The sequence below is a fragment of the Schistocerca gregaria genome, chromosome 6, assembly GCF_023897955.1.
Source record: "Schistocerca gregaria isolate iqSchGreg1 chromosome 6, iqSchGreg1.2, whole genome shotgun sequence".
Taxonomy (NCBI): Eukaryota; Metazoa; Arthropoda; class Insecta; order Orthoptera; family Acrididae; genus Schistocerca; species Schistocerca gregaria.
In genome coordinates this window covers 94,330,940-94,351,461 of record NC_064925.1, presented here as the reverse complement: position 1 = coordinate 94,351,461, position 20,522 = coordinate 94,330,940, and positions in this window count along the sequence as shown.

Sequence of the window (20,522 nt, the reverse complement as noted above, 5' to 3'; positions counted from 1 at the left end):
CATAACTAACGAGGAAGTATTGAATAGAATAGGGCAGAAGAGAAATTTGTGGCACAAATTGACTAGAAGAAGGGATCGGTTGATAGGACATGTTATGAGGCATCAATGAATCAGCAATTTAGTACTGGAGGGTAGCGTGGAGGCTAAAAATCGTAGAGGGAGACCGAGAGATGAATACACTAAGCAGATTCAGAAGGATGTAGGTTGCAGCCGGCTACGGTGTCTCGCGATTCTAGGCGCTCAGTCCGGAACCGCGGGACTGCTACGGTCGCAGGTTCGAATCCTGCCTCGGGCATGGCTGTGTGTGGTGTCCTTTGGTTAGTTAGGTTTAAGTAGTTCTAAGTTCTAGGGGACTGATGACCACAGATGTTAAGTCCCATAGTGCTCAGAGCCATTTCAACCATTTGTAGGTTGCAGTCGGTACTGGGAGATGAAGAAGCTTCCACAGGATTGAGTAGCATGGACAGGTGCATCAAAGCAGCGTCTGGACTGAAGGCCACAACAACAACAAACCTTATAGCACTGCAATCAACCAAAATAAGGCCTGATATACAAGCAGGATTTCCCCATTATGTCCAACACTCGGGTGCTATTTCAGTACCGGACAGCTTCGGCAATAACAACCTAAGAAGGATAAAATAAGCTAAATTTGTGAACTGAAGCTTGTGTTAGGGAGGGCACGGGGCTAGCTAGGGTAGTCCACACAGGTGTGTTAGTTACTGGGCTGTAGTGAAGTAACGGACACAGTTCCGCTTGGAGCGCCGTGCTGAAGGGTTCTTGTTTATTTCACTAGCCGCTGCGTCGCTTGTGTGAAGTTTTCCTCGTTAGTGTTGTTCTGTCTGCCGAGTGAGTCATAGCGCCTGTGCTCCGCCTTTACTGTTTGTGTTCATCTACTTGCAGCGTCGTCGTCCGCTCCGCTATGACTACCATGGTGTCCACGTGTATTCCGCGATAAGGTACTGTGAGCTTTACTTTCGATAAAACAACGCGACACGTGCAGCCCGGCTCTCTACAAATCCACGATTGGCTTGTCGATACAGTTCATGTGAACTCTGATCAGATCCACTTAAGTTATTTTGATGCAGACAAGTACGTCTTTTACGTGAAATTTGTGGATCCCCTTAACGTTGAAAGATTACTGTCGTGACATGGTTCTCAAGTCCCGATCAAGCATCGCAATAATTTCGTTAGTATGGTGTCACTCGCAGATGCTGAAATCGAATATAGCAATGTTCGAGTGTTCAACCTCCCGCCTGAAGTTGATGACAACTTTCTGAAGGACATATTGACTTCTTGAGCTAACGAGAAAAACGTCCGTCGTGAACGCGTCGTCAACACAGAGTACAGTGTATAGTGGAATTCGTTCAATGGAAATGCATGCCAAACACAATATTCCATCACATTTACAAGTGTGTGGTTACCGCGTCCGTGTTATGTATACTGATCAAGAAGGAACTAGCTTCGTATGTAATGAAAGTGGACACGTTGGGTCTAGTTGTCCGCGAAGGGTTTTTGTATTAAAGCCGTCATTAGTGCAGCGTCGCAAATTGACGTTTACTGATGTTGTTCCTTCTACTCCCGCCGTCGGACCTACTTAAGCTTCGGATTATAGTGAACAAACAACGAGCTCTGATAATCGTGTCCATGAATTTCCACCTTTACCTCCGCAACAGGTTCCGATTCCTGTTGGCCCCAGGACTGAACATATGACGGCGCCAAACAAGTGACGTCGCACTCATAATGGTGATGGAGATGATTCGACTGTGCCTTCTGCGCCAATCTCCTCCGCACCGATTATGTACTACTCTTCTCGGTGCTACGATACCTCCCGTCTGTGGTACGGTGAGTGGCGAAGAAGTTATCTCCAGCATCTCTCCTGCTCGCGAAGCGGCTCCTTCTGAGCTTCCTGTGTGTGAAAAGAGAGCGGAGTCCCCCCCCCCCCCCACTCCCGCCGTCTGCCCCACCCCCCCGTCAAAGTCTGAGACGATGCAACGATGCAATGTCTTCCTGCTCCTTCGTCTTCAGCCGCCGACGGTTCCCTGCATTTGCCGACTACTACAGCAACTCCCGAGGACAATAAATTTAGCGACCAAGTATCACCTGTTGTATTGTTAGTTTCACAGAATGCGTCCGCCTTAGTGACTGTAACTGCATTACATGACCCTAGTTCTGGGGGAGGAGGAAGCTGTTCCTATGACCCCTCCCACACCTCCGTCTGCAGAGGCCGCCATCCCATAGCCGCCAGAAACAGCATATACAACCTGACCGTGCGGTGGCACGTACGAAATCTAAGAAAAAAGGTTGCGATGACGGAGGTTCTGGTCCCCCGATATCTGACTCCTCTGTGGATTCCGCAATGGCCCTTGACTCACAGCTGTCTACCTAACTCTACTCGGAGATTCCGTACATCCCTGTCCACCTGTGATCAATGACCCAAGCCTACAAGTTCCTTTCCTTAAACGTTAATCGTGTGGAATCAGTACTGCGATTGGCTTCGCTGCGTCAGTTCATTTATGATTCATGTGCCGACATAGTTTTCTTACAGGAGGTGTTATTTAGTAATTTCTCCTTACCTGGTATTCGTATGATCTTTAATGTAGCACCAGAATATTCTATGGGGACCGCCTTATTCTTTCGCGTAGGTATTCATATTGCTGAGGTGGAAATGTTGGGTTCTGGCTGGGACATAGGTTGTCAACTTTTTAATTTTACCTTGGTTCTTTTATTTGCTCCTTCGGACACTACTCGCGCAGTGGATCGTTCGCGTTTTTATAAAGATGATATTGTTTATCTGTTGTGTAAGGGTCCTCCGCGTGTTCTGTTGGGTGGTGATTTTAGCTGTGTTGGGCGTCCTACGGATCAATCTCCAAATTTTAATTTGTGTCGAGAATTACATGAACTTGTCAGCTCCTTACCCCTAAAACACGTCTGGATATGTTAATACCAGACGTTAGTTAAAATTACCCACTTTACTGCGACTTATAGTACCAGGTTAGATTTTACTCATCGGACAGCCTGAGCGATAGTATTCTTAATGTTGAAGTCATCCTAGCTTCCTTTATGGATCACTGTGCTAGGGCAACAACTCTCAATCTTGAACGGCAACCAGTCAAATTGTTTCGCCATCCGTTGATGCTAAATGTTGCTCACCTAGCTGAGCCCTGTGTCGATGACGTGATGCGAGTCGTGTGGGGGCTTACTCTACGGTCCACTGGGAGATACTCTTCCACCCTTGATGAGGTATCGAATATATTGCTTCCCCCACCTTATACCTCCCGAGGAGATCACGAATTTAAAATTAGATTCCAGCGAGCACGGAGACTTTCCGGCAGTTGTTCCTCCCGTGAACCATACGCGACTGAAACAGGAAAGGGAGATAATGACAGTGGTACGTAAAGTGCCCTCCACCACACACCTTTGGGTTGCTTGATGAGTATAAATTAGATGTACATATAGATGGTGGACACGGCTAGCAAAACCGAGGCTTAGGCAAACTTTGATACTTTTCTGTGCTGACAAACCGCTAGACTTTCGGAGAACAAATGAATATTACTATTCCATCCTACGTGAACTTAATGCTGCTTCGGATCACGCCATTCTGCAAATTGCGGATGTTACGCGTGTAAAGTCAAAATTGCTATTCTTGAAAAGAATACAAATGGAAGGCTTGAAATTCCGATCGAAGACGCGGTCATTAGTGACGGAAGAACTGGCTTCCTTATATCATTTGCTTCGACATCAGACCCGTCGCCGACGCTCTTGGATTCATTCTCTCACGACCAATGATGGACGTATCGTATTGGCTCAAGCTGATGTAGTGCATATCTTACACAAGTACTACGTAGACATCTACGGTATCGATGAGTCCAGTGAAACCTTTCACGATTCACTTTTCAGCTTCTTGGATGCAACAATTACACCTGAACATAATGAAAAGCTTTTAGCTGCCGTTCAACTTGGGAAGTTTACGAACTTATTGTGGGATCGCTCTAGATGGACTTCCAAAGGAATTTTACATGCACTTTTGGCCGTTGTTGGGTGTTACCTTTACCTCCCAAAAATGGTTGAAATGGCTCTAAGCACTATGGGACCTAGACGTAGAGCTACTTAAACTCAACTAACCTAAGGACATCACACACATCCATGCCCCCCGGCTCTTTACCTCCCTTTTGAATGAAGTGTTACAGGGTAGAGTAGTGCCGAAGTCATTCAAAGTGGAAAAAATTCTTTTAATCCCGAAACGCACTAGACCGGCAGCCCCTGACGACTTTCTTGGTTAAACTTTTATTATAAGACTGTGGCGAGGGCAGTTAATAGTAGTATGTCGGCTCTGATGGACACGATTGTTGGCAAAACATCAAAGCTGTGTACCTGGTCGTACCATTGTTACCCCGATAGTCGAGTGTTGCGACCTGTTTCTGTTGCTGCTGAAACGTCCGTCCCTTGTGCCCTTGCTTTTCTAGACTTCGATAAGGCATCGTGTTTATCACAAATTCTGTTTAGGATTCTGTAGGCACTCTTGACACACGGTTTGTGCACTCGAATCTGTTTACGGGTATTTCGGCTTAGGGGGTTGTTCAAAAATGGCTCTGAGCACTATGGGACTTAACATATGAGGTCTTGAGTCACCTAGAACTTAGAATCACTTAAACCTAACTAAACTAAGGACTTCACACACATCCATGCCCGAGGCAGGACCTGCGACCGTAGTGGTTTCGCGGTTCCAGACTGAAGCGCCTAGAACCGCTCGGCCACACCATCCGGCTCGGTGGTTGTTGATGGCCAACTCACGCCCTCAGTGAATATCCGTAGGGGAGTGGCTCAAGGAAGCTTGCTGTCAATGACTTTGTTTGCGTTGTCTCCGGACCATTGCTTCGGATGCTAGCATCCCAGCTAACTCCGGCGGGACTATAGCTGTGCATACGCGGATGACGTGATGTTTCTATTTCGTATTCCTGCTGAGATACTTCAACTAAAGCCTGTCATCGATTATTTTTGTCGGATTTCAGGTGCAAAACAATGAAGTTAAAAACAAGCTTCTTCCCTTGCGAGGTTTTGATGACGCGGTTGCTCTATGGGGTACTGCGGTGAATCGGCATACGTCTCTCGGTATCATCATTGATCGTTGTCCACGGCGGATGTGTGTTACGGAAAAAATCCAGAGAGCGATATTAGAGCATGGAGATGATGTCTTACTCTGCTCCAGAAAGTCAGAATATTGGAGACATATGTCTTACGCAAAGCTTATTACGTAGCCCAAGTTTATCCGCTTCCCTCGATGACGGCGAAGAAACTACAATCATTGTCTGGTCGATTCTTATGGAAAAAGAAACAAATATTTTGCTGACGGTATGAGGTGATTACGAACCCTCTCTCCTTTGGGGGGCTGGACGTCACTGATATACGAAGGAAGTCGCAGCGTCGTAATATTTTGACGATGACTCAAGAAACTCACACATTCACATCTCACATATTTTTCTGTGTCTGCCCTGCTAGTCTTGAACGCCCTATTCATGTTGGTCGTATAAATTATTAGTTAAAACACATTCGTGACTTCTGTCCTGCGGTGGGCTATTTCGGGGCTGACATCTTATGGAGACGTGTCCTCACCATGAGATTCCTGCGGACTTGTGAGGAAGCAGTCCCTTGCTCGAACCTCGTTGAAAGAGAATCGCCGCAAACAACCTGGACGACAGTTTGGTTCAATATCAGTCTTCCGATTTTGCCGATGCGCGTAGCGCCCTCGTGATACAAGGTACTAAGTAACTTGATTCCAACGAAAGAGCGACTTTTCCGCATTGGCCCTCGTGCCACGGATTTATGTAGTCGTTGTACGTCTCTCGATACGATACGATACGACATCGGTTTACGTGTGGAGGTCGTATGGCAAACTGGTCTTGGATCAGGACGCAATTGGCCTCCCTTACTCGATCTTCTGAGACTGCATATACTACGGACATCAAATTACCCCCGATTCTTCTTTCTTTCCATAGTCGAAAACCCATACCATTATGTGGTTGCTGGGAAACTTCGTTCATTATGTTGTAGAAGGCGAGGGGACGATCACATGAACTTCATGTAGTACATGATCACTGACTTTTGGACATGCTTGCGAATACCTCGATATCGAGACCTCTTCACCAGCATGTTGAATCTTGTTTTCCGTCGGCAACGTGTTGGTTAACTTAATTTATTCGGATGATAAGTGTTTTTCTTTGTTATGTATGTTCTCATATGATCTGCTTCTGCTTGTCCTCTCCTGGTTTCCCTGTTCGTTTTGTTTTGTGTTTGGGGGCCAGAGTGACCGAGCGGTTTTAGGCGCTTCAGTCTGGAACCGCGCGACCGCTACTGTTGCAGGTTCGAATACTGCCTCGGGCATGGATGTGTGTGATGTCCGTAGGTTAGTAAGGTTTAAGTAGTTCTAAGTTGTAGGGGACTGATGACCTCAGCTGTTAAGTCCTATAGTGCTCAGAGCCATTTTTGTTTTGTGTTTTGACTCAGCATCGCTCCTTTTCTATTGTCAAATGTGTATCGATTAAGTACAGATACACGTGAGAGCATACAATCCCTGCACTCAATTTGGGAGTTTTCGAATGTAATCTTGTTTCGTTTGCCTTCTATTTTTAGATTCAATTACGAGCTATAAAAATATATTAAAAAACCAAAAATTAAAAAATTAAAAATTACTAAAAAACCAAAAATTAAAAAATTAAAAATTACTAAAAAACCATAAAATAATTATTGTTTGTACATATTATGTGAGTTTGGTTGTGGTTTGTCGGCTACATTCTCTTTTTTTCCCTCTGTTGTCATAATTAATTTTTTCTTCCTTTCAGCCTCTGTTACATGATGATTTGACTATGGTCTACTGACGTGTCATGCTAGTACCAAGTTATCCTGATAATAAGAAAAAGATGGTGCATTGGTCATCACACATGCATAGTGAACAGGAGTTCCCGGATTCGAATAAAATAAAAAAATAAAAACTGGGTGGCCTTCCTGGCTAGTAAGCAAGGAGGCTTGGGTTCAGGTCCCAGCCCCATGACATAAATTTTAATTCACTTCTTCAGCTTCCATCAATACTGTAGCTAAACAGTGCAGTCGAGGAGAGGAAATGTTTTGAAGCACAAGAGTAACTTTGGTAGCCAGACAAAAAATGGTAAAGGTAACCTGGCGATAAGCAGAAATGTGGATTCGTGCTGACAATTGTTTTCTATTGGATTTATTCACTGTCGTAATATATTTCATGTATTTCGTGTGTGTGGTCCATAGCATAAGTTAGTTAGATTGAGTAGTATGTAGGCTTAGGGACCGATGACCTCAGAAGTTTGGTCCAATAAGACCTTACCAGAAATTTCAAATTACGTGACTACCTGGAGTCACTACACACACAGAGCTGTAAGGCAGTAACAAAAGGGTGCAAGAGAAACAGTGCATCTGCGGCAGCTCTTCTCTGGTTTATAACGCCTAAAGGGGTTAGCTACATTAATGAGGACTCTCTTCAGATGTTTCGCAGTGCTTCCGGAGAGCAACACTGGAAGTTCTGTTGAGAAAGGGGGGCGGTAGTTAAGATGTCCCCCGGTGAAAAGAGCCGTACCATTTAGAGATAATGCCACTTTTGGACGTCAGGCGCTCATTTCATTTGCCCATAAACGGCGGCAGCTGCGCCGGGGGGTCCGCCTAGTGGGAACCCGCGGCAGGCAGGAGATCAGGCGCGGGCAGCCCCGGCTTACGGGACGCGGGCCGCCCTTTTCAGGGCGCCGAGATGAGGTCGCGCCGAACGAGAATGGGCCCGTTCCGGCAGTACTCGACTCGTCGGCCGGCACTGTCCGTCAGGTTCCCGCCGTAGCAAACGAGATTCTCTTCGCGGCCGGCGCTCGGCCGCTGATGAGCAGTGGCGGTCTGCAGGCGGGCACAAGAGCGCAGTTGAAAGGGGAGGGGGAGCGCCGGTGAGGCTGAATGCTGTCGCCGGGAAGCTGGACGCAGGGGAAATAGCATCTGCGGAACTCGCACACTGTGTCTGCTGGGCTATACGGTGCTCAAAAATACACTCCTGGAAATGGAAAAAAGAACACATTGACACCGGTGTGTCAGACCCACCATACTTGCTCCGGGCACTGCGAGAGGGCTGTACAAGCAATGATCACACGCACGGCACAGCGGACACACCAGGAACCGCGGTGTTGGCCGTCGAATGGCGCTAGCTGCGCAGCATTTGTGCACCGCCGCCGTCAGTGTCAGCCAGTTTGCCGTGGCATACGGAGCTCCATCGCAGTCTTTAACACTGGTAGCATGCCGCGACAGCGTGGACGTGAACCGTATGTGCAGTTGACGGACTTTGAGCGAGGGCGTATAGTGGGCATGCGGGAGGCCGGGTGGACGTACCGCCGAATTGGTCAACACGTGGGGCGTGAGGTCTCCACAGTACATCGATGTTGTCGCCAATGGTCGGCGGAAGGTGCACGTGCCCGTCGACCTGGGACCGGACCGCAGCGACGCACGGATGCACGCCAAGACCGTAGGATCCTACGCAATGCCGTAGGGGACCGCACCGCCACTTCCCAGCAAATCAGCGACACTGTTGCTCCTGGAGTATCGGCGAGGACCATTCGCAAGCGTCTCCATGAAGCTGGGCTACGGTCCCGCACACCGTTAGGCCGTCTTCCGCTCACGCCCCAACATCGTGCAGCCCGCCTCCAGTGGTGTCGCGACAGGCGTGAATGGAGGGACGAATGGAGACGTGTCGTCTTCACCGATGAGAGTCGCTTCTGCCTTGGTGCCAATGATGGTCGTATGCGTGTTTGGCGCCGTGCAGCTGAGCGCCACAATCAGGACTGCATACGACCGAGGCACACAGGGCCAACACCCGGCATCATGGTGTGGGGAGCGATCTCCTACACTGGCCGTACACCTCTGGTGATCGTCGAGGGGACACAGAATAGTGCACGGTACATCCAAACAGTCACCGATCCCATCGTTCTACCATTGCTAGACCGGCAAGGGAAATGGCTGTTCGAACAGGACAATGCACGTCCACATGTATCCTGTGCCACCCAACGTGCTCTAGAAGGTGTAAGTCAACTACCCTGGCCAGCAAGATCTCCGTATCTGTCCCCCATTGAGCATGTTTGGACTGGATGAAGCGTCGTCTCACGCGGTCTGCACGTCCAGCACGAACGCTGGTCCAACTGAGGCGCCAGGTGGAAATGGCATGGCAAGCCGTTCCACAGGACTACAACCAGCATCTCTATGATCGTCTCCATGGGAGAATAGCAGCCTACATTGCTGCGAAAGGTGGATATACACTGTACTAGTGCCGACATCGTGCATGCTCTGTTGCCTGTGTCTATGTGCCTGTGGTTCTGTCAGTGTGATCATGTGATGTATCTGACCCCAGAAATGTGTCAATAAAGTTTCCCCTTCCTGGGACAATGAATTCACGGTGTTCTTATTTAAATTTCCAGGAGTGTATAAGCTCACTGAGTGAAAAAGTTTGTCAAACTAAGATGACATTTCACCAACTACTGTGTAGCACCGCCTCTAGTCTTGACTATGGACTCAGTTGGGAGAGGAAAAGAGTCCACAAGTTCCTTCAGGTATCCAGCTAATGCCACTCATTGGTGATCAGACAACTGCAGTGATGACAGTGAAGATTCACCCACTGCTCCAAATATTCCAGACATCTACTACAGTATTAAGGCTTAGTAGTACAAAAATAGTCAGGGAAAGACAGGAATAAAGATACATGCACCGACACAGAGTGAAATGAATTGGAAGCGCAGGGCAGATAGGGCGAAACGGCTGCAGGAAAAACGTAAAGGAATCGAAAAAGATTTGACCGTGCGATGCACCAACGTAACGTGTATCCAGAGGACATGTGGCCTGTAGTTAAAGAAGTGTCATGATGATCTCTCCATTGGCAAACGATTCCGGAATAAACCCCCATTCGGATCGCCGGGAGGGGACTGCCAAGGGCGAGGTTACCATGGGAAAAAGACTGAATAATCAACGAAAGGATAATGTTCTACGAGTCGGGGCGTGGAATGTCAGAAGCTTGAACGTGGTAGGGAGACAGGAAAATCTGGAAAGGGAAATGCAAATGATCAATCTAGATACAGTAGGGGTCAGTGAAGTGAAGTGGAAGGAAGACAAGGATTTCTGGTCAGATGAGTATCGGGTAATATCAACAGCAGCAGAAAATGGTATAACAGGTGTAGGATTCGTTATGAATAGGTAGGTAGGGCAGAGGGTCTGTTACTGTGAACAGTTCAGTGACCGGGTTGTTCTAATCAGAACAGACAGCAGACCAACACCGACAACGATAGTTCAGGTATACATGCCGACGTCGCAAGCTGAAGATGAACAGATAGAGAAAGTGCATGAGGATATAGAAAGGGTAATGCAGTATGTAAAGGGGGACGAAAATCTAATAGTCATGGACAACTGGAATGCAGTTGGAGGAAGGAGTAGAAGAAAAGGTTACAGGAGAATATGGGCTTTGGACAGGGAATGAAAGAGGAGAAAGACTAATTAAATTCTGTAACAAGTTTCAACTAGTAATAGCGAATACCCTGTTCAAGAATCACAAGAGGAGGAGGTATACTTGGAAAAGGCCGAGAGATACAGGAAGATTTCAATTAGATTACATCATGATCTGACAGAGATTCCGAAATCAGATACTGGATTGAAAGGCGTACCCAGGAGCAGACATAGACTCAGATCACAATATAGTAGTGATGAAGAGTAGGCTGAAGTTCAAGATTTTAGTCAGGAAGAATCAATACGCTAAGAAGTGGGATACGGAAGTTTTAAGGAATGACGAGATACGTTTGAAGTTCTCTAACGCTAGAGATACAGCAGTAAGGAATAGCGCAGTAGGCAACACAGTTGAAGAGGAATGGACGTCTCTAAAAAGGGACATCACAGAAGTTGGGAAGGAAAACGTAGGTACAAAGAAGGTAGCTACGAAGAAACCATGGGTAACAGAAGAAATACTTCAGTTGATTGATGAAAGGAGGAAGTACAAACATGTTCCGGAAAAATCAGGAATACAGAAATACAAGTCGCTGAGGAATGAAATAAATAGGAAGTGCAGGGAAGCTAAGACGAAATGGCTGCAGGAAAAATGTGAAGACATCGAAAAAGATATGATTGTTGGAAGGACATACAGCATACAGGAAAGTCAAAACAACCTTTGGCGACATTAAAGGTAACGGTGGTAACATTAAGAGTGCAACGGGAATTATACTGTTAAATGCAGAGGAGAGAGCAGATAGGTGGAAAGAATACATTGAAATCCTCTATGAGGGTGAAGGGATAGATAACATTCCATCATAATTTCTAAAATCATTAGGGGAAGTGGCAACCAAACGTTGGTGTTAGAATATATGAGTCTGGCGACATACCATCTGACTTTCGGAAAAGCATCATCCACACAATTCCGAAGAAGGCAAGAGCTGACAAGTGCGAGAATTATCGCACAATTAGCTTAACAGCTCATGCATCGAAGCTGCTTACAAGAATAATATACAGAAGAATGGAAAAGAAAATTGAGAATGCGCTAGGTGACGATCAGTTTGGCTTTAGGAAAAGTAAAGGCACGAGAGAGGCAATTCTGACGTTATGGCTAATAATGGAAGCAAGGCTAAAGAAAAATCAAGACACGTTCATAGGATTTGTCGACCTGGAAAAAGCGTTCGACAATATAAAATGGTGCAAGCTGTTCAGTATCCTGAAAAAAGTAGGGGTAAGCTATAGGGAAGGAGGGTCATATACAATATGTACAAAAACCAAGAGGGAATAATAAGAGTGGACGATCAAGAACGAAGTGCTCGTATTAAGAATGGAGTAAGACAAGGCTGTATCCTTTCGTCCCTACTCTTCAATCTGTACATGGAGGAAGCAATGATAGAAATAAAAGAAATGTTCAAGAGTGGAATTAAAATACGAGTTGAAAGGATATCAATGATACGATTCGCTGATGACATTGCTATCCTGAGTGAAAGTGAAGAAGAATTAAATGATCTGCTGAACGGAATGAACAGTCTAATGAGTACACAGTATGGTCTGAGAGTAAATCGGAGAAAGACGAAGGTAATGAGAAGTAGTAGAAATTAGAACAGCGAGAAACTTAACATCAGGATTGATGGTCACGAAGTCAATGAGGTTAAGGAATTCTGCTACCTAGGCAGTAAAGTAACCAATGACGGACGGAGCAAGGAGGACATCAAAAGCAGACTCGCTATGGCAAAAAAAGGCATTTCTGGCCAAGAGAAGTCTACTAATATCAAATACCGGCCTTAATTTGAGGAAGAAATTTCTGAGGATGTACGTCTGGAGTACAGCATTGTATGGTAGTGAAACATGAACTGTGGGAAAACCGGAACAGAAGAGAAACGAAGCATTTGAGATGTGGTGCTATAGACGAATGTTGAAAATTAGGTGGACTGATAAGGTAAGGAATGAGGAGGTTCTACGCAGAATCGGAGAGGAAAGGAATATGTGGGAAACACTGATAAGGAGAAGGGACAGGATGATAGGACACCTGCTAAGACATGAGGGAATGACTTCTATGATACTAGAGGGAGCTGTAGAGGGCAAAAACTGTAGAGGAAGACAGAGACTGGAATACGTCAAGCAAATAATTGAGGACGTAGGTTGCAAGTGCTACTCTGAGATGAAGAGGTTAGCACAGGAAAGGAATTCGTGGCGGGCCGCATCAAACCAGTCAGTAGACTGATGACAAAAAATAAATAAAAAATATGCACCAACTCAGCATACAGAAAAGTCAAAAGAGCCTTCGGTAAAGTTCAAAGCAAGAGTAGTAGCATTAATAGTGCAATGGGAATTCCACTGTTGACAGCAAAGGAAAGACTGTATAGGTGGAAAGAGTACATTGATGGCCTCTCTGGGAACTGAAGTCTATAAGTAAGACATACGGGATCTGGTACTAGAGTCAGAATTTTAAGAGATCTGGAAGACATGAGATCAAATAAAGCGGAATGGATAGATAATATTCCATCGTAATTTCTAAAAACTTTGTGGAAAATATGAGTCAACCGATTATTCAATTGAATAGAATCTATAAGACTGGCGCTGTACCGACAGACTTTCGTAAAAGTGTCATACACTCTTTCGAAGGTACCAGTGGCAGATACGTGCAAGAACTACCGCACGTTCAAGCTTAACATCTCATGCACCCAAGCTACAAGCCAATATAGTATATACAAAAATAAAATGTGTATATCTCAATGTGTGGATACAGACTAACTAGCTTATAATCAGTGTGACCTCCCATTCTACCACCCTTCCTCCGTCCTTCTCCTCCTCCTTTAGGTGGGAATATTGGTTACCCAAACCTTTTGTAACCTGTCACTGATGGTGTGTAAAGAGATCAATGTGAAACTACATTTGATTACACAAGCACCCTCCTCCATTCACTGCCGATCCTCCACAAACCGCACCTCACCGACTACAACATCACAGCAATTGTGATATCAGATTTTCTGGAAATAGTCCATTTGCACTACCCTATCAAATTAACTGTTTAACTACTTATTGTATTCAAGTAGATCGCTTAAAATTTTAACAACCACTATTTTCATAATAGTATACACACTCACAGTCACAAAGCTACTCCCACACACACACACACACACACACACACACACACACACACACACACACTCACTCACTCACACACACATACACATAACAGAAATTTGAGAACCACACACATACATTTTTCAAATCAAGTCATTAGGTTTCCACCAGAGATAGATCTCAGCACTAAATATATCTCAAGTCATCTATGTACTAGTGTTTGAGAACACAAGCACACTCTCACAGCTCAGTGTTTCCACTAAACACATCTGGCCAAAAAAAGAAATTTCCGATTGCAGACACTCACTGTCGTGAAGAGTGCACTGACTGCAAGACTGTCAGGAGCCATGGGAACACCAGCCATTATAGCAGTCGTGTGCATATCTCCAGATGTCCACACACGGTCCGTAAAAGATGCCCATAGGTCAGAGAGAGTCACCATGACCAACCAGCCATGAACTGACCAATTTACATGGGGGAATAATCCTCTCTAGTGCTAACACTCACCACATTCAATCCTCAAAAAATTTCCATGCAGAAATCAGAGAACATACACAACACATGCCTGTGAATCTGTTGCTGCTCAACCATCATACACACAACACATGTATCTGGTTTTGTCGCTGCTCACCACCATACTGGCTAGTTTCTATTCACCCATCCCAAGTGCGATTCAATCACTTCTGTTGGGACAAGGTCCCAAAACTACAGCAAGAGCCAATTACCCAAAGCCTCTCCTTCTCCCCATCCACTCCTGCCACTGGTTGCGGCACATTGCAAGACAAGCGGGAGTGGCTTGGACTTATAGCTCTAACTCCAACTCCACTCACAAAATACTCCAGGCAATGTAATTTTAGAGGAATGCTATTGACAAGTGACATTTGAAGCTGAGTGCAGGATTATTCTACTACCATGAGCATGCTTTTGCATAAGTATCATGAACATAACATTAGAAAAATTAATGCTAATTTGGATGCATACACACTTTCTTCCCTCGCACGGTCTGCAAGTGGAATTGGAAAGGAAGTGACTAGTGGTGGTGTAGTGTATGCTCTACTACACACCGTACATTGGCTTGTCATGTATGCATATAGATGTAGATGTAAATTTAGTCTACCAATTAAGATGTCATTCCATCCATTTACAGGTACACAAAAGTTGCAGGAAAGTGTTGTCTCTCATTTATTGAGAAAACAAGAAAAAGGAACTTCCACTGTTGACTGTCTTTCAATAAAAACCTTCATATTGGCCCCTAATTTCACTTCATCAGACATATGAGAGAGGTTGTGGTATGTATGCTCACAACACTTAAGAAGAAGTGGAAAAATTGTACTCAGGGGATCATAAATCGATCTCTAAGGAGTAATATATCAATTAGTATAGCAACAGGTTAAGGGAGTGGGAGAGGAATTAATTTGCCCTGAATGTGTGCTTGCCCCTGAATGTATGAAAACTGCACAAACAAAATGGTGCAGAAGATACTTTGCCCTAGCACTGACATTTATTATGGTTTTCGGAAGCAGTTGACCTTTCGATTATGTCATATAAATATTTGATGGGATACACATTGCACGTTCTGAATGAACAAAACCTTCTCTCGAAATGTCCAGCATGTTCTTCAAACCAGTCACAAACAATTGTGGCCCAGCTGTTTGGAGACATGAGTTCCGTGAATGGCTGCAAATGGTATCCAAGTATCTGAACACAACAGTTTCCAGTCAATTATCGATTCTCTTTGAACAGAGGACCCAGTGAATTCAATGTGAACACAGCCCACACTATTATAGAGACACCACTACCTTTCACATTGTCTTCTTGATAACTTTTGTCCATGCCTTCATGGGGTCTGTTCCAAACGCAAACCCTACCATCAGGTCTTACCAACTGAAGCCGGGGCCCATCTGACAAGGCCACGGATTTCCAGTAGTCTACAGTCGAACCTATATGGTTACGACTGCAGGAGAGGCGCGGCAGGCGATGTCACACTGACTGCAAAAGCACTCGCATCCGTCGTCTGCTGCCCATTAACGCCAAATTTCGCCGTACCGTCCTATCAGATACGTTCGTCGTACTTTCCAGATTCATTTCTGCGTTTATTTCATAATGTGTTGGTCGTCTGTTTGCCCTGATGAATCTACGCAAACGCCGCTGCTTTCCTTCGTTAAGTGAAGACCATGGCCCACTGCGATGTCTGTGGTGGGAAGTAATATCTGAAATCTGATATTCTTGGCACACTTCTGACAATGTCGATCCCGGAATACTGAATTCCCAAAAATATCCGAAATGGAATGTCTGATGTGTCTAGTTCCAACTTCCATTCCGCGTTGAAAGTTTGTTAACACCCGTCCCGCGGCCATTACCACGTCGATGTCGGAAACCTTTTCACATGAATCTCCTTAGTAGACATAACAGCTCCTACAATTACTAGTGGACGGGATAACATCACCATCTTCAAATGTCCATATCTCTACCCTCTGGCTTTTGCCAACTCAGCGTCTAGAGTGGATCCAAAACACAATCAGAATGCAGGTTACTGACGCCATGCTAGACACTAAGTTAGTAGATGCTTTCGTTTGTTTCGTGATTTCCTTTGGAAGACTAATGAAGTAATAATTTTCTTCATATTTGCAAAAAGCTGTTGAGCATCACCTCAAAATAACTCATTATTGACCCCTTCACATTGACATATTTAGGAGTTTTCATTGCGGTTAAATGTAGGCTACTGTAAAATTCATCCGGCAGAAGACACTTTCAGAGTTACGTCCGTCAAATCTAGACAGTTGTGGTTGTTATAATTGTGACACAAAAAGGCGCCGTACAAGAAATCAGTTTTCTTAATTTAGTCATCATTTCATATCAACTTGACCATAATTTGCAATGCTCAAAACTTAAATTTAATTTCAATTTACTCCGTCCGGGGAAAAGTCATACACACTCCTAAGAGAAATGGACCATGAAAAATACGTCAAACGAATGATTATAGGATTTTTTTTTCCTTAGGTGAGACCAGTACTATCTTCAGTAAGAATGTGATTTGACTGCTCTCCTCCTGCGGGAATTGAAGTTAAATTAATATGACTGAATAATACACTACTGGCAAATAAAATTGCTATACCACGAAGATGAAGTGCTACAGACGCGAAATTTAACCGACAGGAAGAAGATGCTGTGATATGTAAATGATTAGCTTTTCAGATCATTCACACAAGCTTGGCGCCGTTGGCGACACCTACAACGTGTTGACATGAGGAAAGTTTCCAACCGATTTCTCATACACAAACAGCAGTTGACCGGCTTTGCCTGGCGAAACGTTGTTGTGATGCCTCGTGTAAGGAGGACAAATGCGTACCATCACGTTTCCGACTTTGATAAAGGACGGATTGTAGCTTATCGCGATTGCGGTTTATCGCCGCGACATTGCTGCTCGCGTTGGTCGAGATCCAATGACTGTTGGCAGAATATGGAGTCGGTGGGTTTAGGAGGGTAATACGGAACACCGTGATGGATCCCAACGGCCTCCTACCACTAGCAGCCGAGACGACAGGCATCTTATCCGCATGGCTGTAACGGATCGTGCAGCCACGTCACGATCCCCGAGTCAACAGATGGGGACGTTTGCAAGACAAGTACCGTCTGCACGAACAGTTCGACGATGTTTGCAGCTGCACGGACTAACAGCTCGGAGACCATGGCTACAGTTACCCTTGACGCTGCATCACAGAACAGGAGCGCATGCGATGGTGTACTCAACGACAAACCTGGGTGCACGAACGGCAAAACGTCATTTTTTAGGATGAATCCAGGTTCTTTTTACTGCATCATCATGGTCGCATCCGTGTTTGGCGACATCGTGGTGAACCCACATTGGAAGCTGGTATTCGTCATCGCCATACTGGCGTATCACCCGGCGTGATGACATGGGGTGCCATTGGTTACACGTCTCGCTCACCTCTTGTTCGCATTGACGGCACTTTGAACACTGGACGCTACATTTCAGATGTGTTACGACCCGTGGCTCTACCCTTCATTCGATCCCTCCGAAACCCTACATTTCAGCTGGATGATGCACGACAGCATGATGTAGGTCCTGTACGGGCCTTTCTGCATACAGAAAATGTTCGACTGCTGCCCAGGCCAGCACATTGTCCAGATCTCGCACCAACTGAAAACGGCTGGTCAATGATGGCCAAGCAACTGGCTTGTCACAATACGCCAGTCACTACTCGTGATGAACTGTGGTATCGTCTTGAAGCTGCATGGGCAGCTGTACCTGTACACTCCGTCCAAGCTCTGTTTGACTCAATACCCAGGCATATGAAGGCCGTTATTACGGCCTGAGGTGGTTGTTCTGGGTACTGATTTCTCAGGATCTATGCACCCAAATTGCGTGAAAATGTTATCACATGTCAGTTCTAGTATAATATATTTGTCCAATGAATACCCGTTTATCGTATGCATTTCCTCTTGGTGTAACAATTTTAATGTCCAGTAGTGTATGCAGCTACATAAATCAAAACGTTTGGGCCAGGGAAGTCGCTTCGCCAATATTTTTACACAATTACCTCCCGCTCTTCCAGGTATAAAATTAATTACTCCACCTGATGTAAAATCTCTGTGGCTCTGAAGAATTCCGGCGATTGTCGACTCTGAAAGCACTTAAAATAATTAGATGCACAGTCGTAAGCCGTTGAGCAGCCGGCCTGTGTGCTATATGTACTTACTCTGCAGCCTGGGAATCAGTGTCCAAGTTGTGTATCAGTTTTGATAAAGTCCAGAACTTAACTTCTTAAAATCGACTATAAGCGACGGTGGTGACAACTGATCTGATTTCCCACAATACAAAATTCCCTACGATCTACGACAGACGAAACAATGTTCCGAGCCACAGACAAGAGAGAAGTCAAAATAACCAAAGAATTGAACGTACCTTTTCCTTTCATGAAATTTTATTTTCCATAAACGATTTTTCTAGCTACTTTCCAGTGTACATCACCCTCTGTATTACATGAAATGTTATCACAATTCACCAATTTACGGTCCGCCTGCTTAGCTGAGTGGTAATGTCGGCAAGGTAGCTCAGCGTGTTCAGTCAGAGGGTTCGCTGCCCGCTGTGATTAAAAAAAAAAAAAAAAAAAAAAAAAAAAACTGAGCGAACGGATCAGCGATCGACAAACTTGAACAGGTGTCATGGGACGTCCGCCTCGGTCAAATGCAACGAACATTAACAAAAAAAGTCAGATTAGTAAAAAAACGAGTCGTAACGTGCTTGCCTCCCATGCAGCGTGACCGAGTTCGATTCCCGGCCGAGCTGGAGATTTTTTCCGCCCGTGGACTAAGTTTTGTGTTGTCATCATCATCATCTCATACTCATCGGCGCGCAAGTCACCGAAAGCGGCGTTACACGCAGTAAGACTTGCAACACGGCGGCTGAACTTCACAGGACGTGGCCTTCCGGCCAACAATTCCATACGATCATTTCATTTTTTTATAAAATAACATTGGTATTCAAGATATCAGCTTACAACAATGCCGTTAATTACAATTCAACTGCAATCCTAATATCCGTAATTCTCAATCAGAAGTAGTCTGTCCATTGCACACGTAATGGTCCACACTCTATCCACAGAATTTTTATATCGCGAGTCAGAGATAGTCTCTCTCTTGCTGTCATAGTGAGTCCAAACATATAAATAATACTGTACTTGATAGATACAGAAATTAATGGTATGCCCCGTGTCTTGAACGCAGTTTTACATATCAGAACAGTTATATGCCTAGAAACAAGTAAATTTCTACAGTGGTTAACTGTCACCCTTTTTGTTTATCGAAATACTAAGCTATGTACATTTTTTTTTTAATTTGTAATATCTACTCGTAATTCTTAAATACCGATCGCTGGCTCGTGGAAAAAGGAGTTAAACGATGTATCTTCCACTGAATTTTGTACTGAATTTTTCGCAAAAGGCGATCGGTGATTTTAGCATATTATAAACTGATGCTGCCTTCTTCCTCCGGGAAGAAAAACACCGCTGAATACTTAACTCTACACATAACACTAATTACTATTCAGCACTATTTTTTACATAGAGATGAGCGATATTTCTGGCTTCAGCTAATACGTGCATTTTAATTACGTGAGTCTTTAATACTTGGTAAATAGTATTCGTCATAACTGTGCAGTAGTCGATGTGACTGATGCCTGTTTAACACAATATTGTCTTTAGGTCTGTCTTACACTTTTTTAGCTCAAAAGATGGTGACACAGTGACTAAAATCTTTTTTCTATAATAAATGATTTCAAACCTCTTACAAGCGATGCTGCCATTTTTCTTGCCTAATGTTGAGAAAGATTACTTAACCAGCATTTGCAGCAAACTACAGAATGATTCTGCTGCGGACTAAGTAGATTTCTGTTATGGACCACGAAAATATGATTTCAAATATCAGAGTTTGTACTGTATTACAAAGTCGTTTATCATTCTCTCCATTTGCTAGTGGAACAGGAACAGGAAAGGCTAGCGGTAGTACAATGTAGCCTACCCTTTGGCATTCACACTTTGGTGACTTTCGGAGCTAGTTTATACGAGGAGGAGTCAAAAAGTACTTTGCCTCTTTTGCAGTTCCTCGCCGTAGGTCATAGTAACACTGCTAGTAACCAGGGCTGAAGAATCTTCGTCAGCAATAATTATGTATAACGCGTCACATTATCCCCACGTTAATCGTCGTTCTCTAGTAGACCGTGAAATACGGCAGCTCCATTGTCGATATGAACCAAGGAGGAAATGAGGGCATTGGTTTTCTTTTCGTCTGCAAAAGGTTTTCAAACAGCGGAAATTAGTCGTCGAATGCAAGCGCAGTATGGTGAGAGTGTTTATCGTAGAAAGATCTACGAATGGATAGAGCCTTTCAAACAGAGAGGA